This window comes from Nuphar pumila, chromosome 12 (genome assembly GCF_984573655.1).
Source record: "Nuphar pumila chromosome 12, dmNupPumi1.hap1.1, whole genome shotgun sequence".
NCBI lineage: Eukaryota > Viridiplantae > Streptophyta > Magnoliopsida > Nymphaeales > Nymphaeaceae > Nuphar > Nuphar pumila.
This window is the reverse complement of record NC_143260.1, coordinates 17,773,052-17,776,882: the sequence shown is the minus strand read 5'-3', so window position 1 is coordinate 17,776,882 and position 3,831 is coordinate 17,773,052. Positions and strand designations below refer to the sequence as shown.

General features: G+C 39.7%; 2 non-coding genes across 2 annotated transcripts; both read left to right on the top strand.

Annotated features, from left to right (window-relative positions):
* The first annotated feature begins 208 nt into the window (after positions 1-208).
* LOC149820174 (small nucleolar RNA snoR31) lies at positions 209-292 on the top strand. The gene has a single exon (XR_016426909.1). It is a non-coding gene; the product is annotated as a small nucleolar RNA snoR31 (small nucleolar RNA).
* A 58-nt stretch (positions 293-350) lies between these two features.
* On the top strand, positions 351-445 carry LOC149820173 (small nucleolar RNA snoR31/Z110/Z27). Its single transcript, XR_016426901.1, has one exon. It is a non-coding gene; the product is annotated as a small nucleolar RNA snoR31/Z110/Z27 (small nucleolar RNA).
* The last annotated feature ends 3,386 nt before the right edge of the window (positions 446-3,831 follow it).

Sequence of the window (3,831 nt, the reverse complement as noted above, 5' to 3'; positions counted from 1 at the left end):
ATGATTCTGTTTGGGGCTATTATCGTTTTGGGTTTGGTTTGTAATGTGGTGGTCCTGATGATGATGATGATGATGAATATGAAGTTGTTATGATCATCTAGATATGATTATGACATGCATTGCTACGTTCTTTCTGAATCATTTTCAATTTTCTCTTATTTTTTACTTCTACAATTTGTTCTTGCTTAAGTTTTTTTTCTTTTTAAGATGGATAGGGATGAAGTAAAACTTAATCCAACACTTGAACTGAAGCAAGTGCATGGTGATGGATAATTTTTGTTTCTGAATCTGTTGTCACTGATTTTCTTCTTTTTGAGAGACTTGTTTACTTCTTTTTATTGTTGATTCTTTTCATCATATGATGAGAACAGAAAAATCTTAGGACACCTTCCTACACAGTTGGATTCAACTGTGGATGAGAAGAATTTTCATTTCTGATGATGAAAAAATCAATGAAGGAGTTGATGAAAATTGTTTGAGTTTTGGTATTATTGTTTTTTAGAAAAGATGCCTAATATCCTTTTAGTTAGTAATGTATTTTTTTCAGTCCCAGCAACCTGGGTATACTCTTATGGGGTGTTTGAGGGTCGATTCCCTTGCTGACAACATTGCTAACATTTAAAGCATATTAGAAAAAATATTGGATTTAACATCAATCACTTAATAAATTATAAAAAATAAGAAATAAAATACAAAACACCAAAAATCTTAAGCATATCATATCCATAAATAAATCGGATTTACCATCATTCACGTAATAAATTATAAAAATATTGATTAAAATACAAAGCACCTAAAATCAAAATAATATCTAGAAAAAAAATAGATTTAGCATTATTTACTAAATAAATTATAAAAATAAAGATTAAAATACAAAATCCCTAAAATTTAAAAGATATTTGAAAACAATTTGGATTTAGCATCATTAACTCAATAAATTACAAAAATAAGGATTAAATACAAAACCCTTAAAATATAATGCATACTTAAAAAAACAATGAATTTATCATGCATTCATTTAATAAATTGCAAAAAACAGAGATTAAAATGCAAAACTCATAAAAATACAAGCATACTCAATATTAATACCCAAAATTTTATGGGTTCTCAATAGGGGTGGCAATCGGGTCGGGTTGGCGGGTCAGCATACCTCAACCCGAACCCGACCCGTTTATTAAACGGGTAACCCGACACGACCCGCCAACCCGTTTAATAAACTGTTGGGTCGGGTAAACGGGTTAGCGGGCGGATTGGCGGGCGGGTTTATTAAACGGGTTATTCGGGTTGGCAAGTTGGCATACCCCTAACACGAACCTGACCTGTTTATTAAACGGGTTAGTTTAAGCCAAACCCAAACCCGCCTAAGAGGCGAGTTGGCAGGTCGGGTTGGCGGGTCGTGGCAGGTTTTGCCAACTCTAGTTCTCAACCAACATACCATAGACACCTCGATGACTCGATCAAAAATATGATGGTTTATTTTCACTCCAAAGATTTTGAATGTGAACTTAAAGTATCATCATATGCAAGGAGCGAGATACTTTGCGAATGACCCTTTGGCGAAAGGATGATTAGTACTTTGGGTGCATTCCACAAGAAAATTGTTTAAAAAATAAAGAAATTTTATGAAGTCTAATGAAAAACAAGTTTAGTTAGAAATCAGGTTCTAGACAGAATTTGATTTAGCGGGTTGTAGGCTTGGTTTTGGCTCAAGGAAAGGGTTCTAACAACTTACAGGAGTTGGTCGGGGTATGGTGAGGTCTGCTACAGTGTTGAGTCATCTGGAGTTGGACAAGGTTCTATGGATGAGTTTAGGAAGGTTGAGTCCTCCAAGTTGTCACTCAAGACCACATGAACCAAGTAATGTTGATGCAACAACTTAGTCCTTAGGATGAGTCAGACCCAATAAGGATCAAATTCACCTAATGTTGAAGGGATAAACCCTTAGAGAGAAACGAGTCAAGGGGTAGGGACTCACTAGAGAAAGGGAGAAAAGTCAAGGGGATAGGGACTCACAATAGAGAAGAGAAAGAGAGCGAAGAGATAGTCATGCCCAAAGAGAGAGAAGAGGGAAAGAATTTTAGAGAGGAAGTCGAAGTCTTCAAATTTTCATTCTTTTATCATGCTATAAAGTGAACCCCTTATATAGGCTAAAGCGGCTACACATCATGCAAAGCATATTAATTAGAAAAAGATTAAACATAGATAAAACATATTCACCCTAGATAGAACCTCATTGGACTCACTTAATAAAGAGCTCAATCCACCATGTATCACTTGGTGTTCCAAAAGACCATTCATGTTGAGACTTTAAGAGGGCTGCATGGATTTCATAGGCCATTAAAATGGTTAGAGCGCCTCAAGGGGTGGGGCCTACTTGACTTCTCTTGGCTAGGGATGGCAATGGACCAAGGCGGGGGTGGGGGACAAGGTCTCCACCCCCGCCTCGTCTCAAAATCGAACCTCCACCCCCGCCTCCATCCTTGTTTTATGTCCTCCATCCCTGGTCCAAACGGGGGTGAGGCAGGGCGGGGCCTCGTTTCCCCTCGGTGTATTGCCATCCCTTAGAAGGATTGGGGATGGAGCGGGGCGGGGCAGGGCAGGGGCAAGGCGGGGATCGGGACAAGGACGGGGCGGGGCAGGGTGGGGGAAAGCGTAAGTCCATCCCTGTTTCATGCCCTTCATCCTCGGTCCAAACGGGGCAGAGCTCCGCTTTCCCCCGGTCCACTGCCATCCCTACTCTTGGCCTTCTTTAGTAAGGATGTCCCAAGGTGGGTCCCACTTGCATTAAATATGAGGAACACCCTAGGCATGGGTCCCACGTGGTCGAGGTATTAAAGTGGTATTTTTTAGGCAGGTCCCACTTGTCCTAATTGGTTGATCTGATGAGGTGGCATTCCATGGGTAGGTCCCACAGCATAGAGCAATTGGAGTTTGGATCGTGAACCTAGGCTTGTCATTACAAGATCTCAATGAGGAAATCGATCCTTTGAATTTGGATTAAGCTTCTCTACAACTTGGTATGCAGCATCCCCTCCTCCTTGAGAATTTTCTAGTCTCATAGGCAAGTTTCTAAGAGGATGCTTTTGAAGGGTGTAGTCAATCTCCAAGGTTGGTGCTTCCCTTCACATTATTTAACCAACTGTCTTTAAGCCTTTGACACCACACGACACTCGTGCATCCTTTCAACACACGATTCATATGCACAAGTGAGCTTCTACAGAAGGGAGCTCACTTTGTTGGTGGTGGATCTGCTGTAGCCTTCCATCAGGATAAAAAAAATAGCGAATGGATCAATTCTAAACACTGAAAGTGCATTCCCAAAGTTTTCTCCAACATCCAAATGACCCTTTCCCTGTTAGTATTTTTATTGAAATATGAACCCGTGCTTTGATGCATGCTTGCCCTAGTAGAGGAGTGAGGCCATGGTTGATTTGTTATCTTATTACCATCATCATTTTTTCACATCTTTGAGTTCGGATTGCTCCATCAATTCGTGAGACATCCTATGGACCTAATGTCCAATCTATCTATAGGATAATTCTAAGATAGGATTGGGTAGGTTGGCCTACTATGACAATTGAGTTCTAACAAGAAAATAGGTTAGAGCAATGCAAAAGAATGCATAAAGTGCATGCAAATGTAAAAAAAGCATGAGGATTATGTTACAATCCAGAATATGACAGTAGCTCCAAATTTATAGCCTACGATTCATATGCCACCTCTAGAAGATAATGGGAGTCATCTAATACAGTATGGGTCTTAAGATGATGATGTGACAACTAACATGGGTTCTCTAGTGGTTGACAAGTCAAAGATCTAGAGTATCAGTCA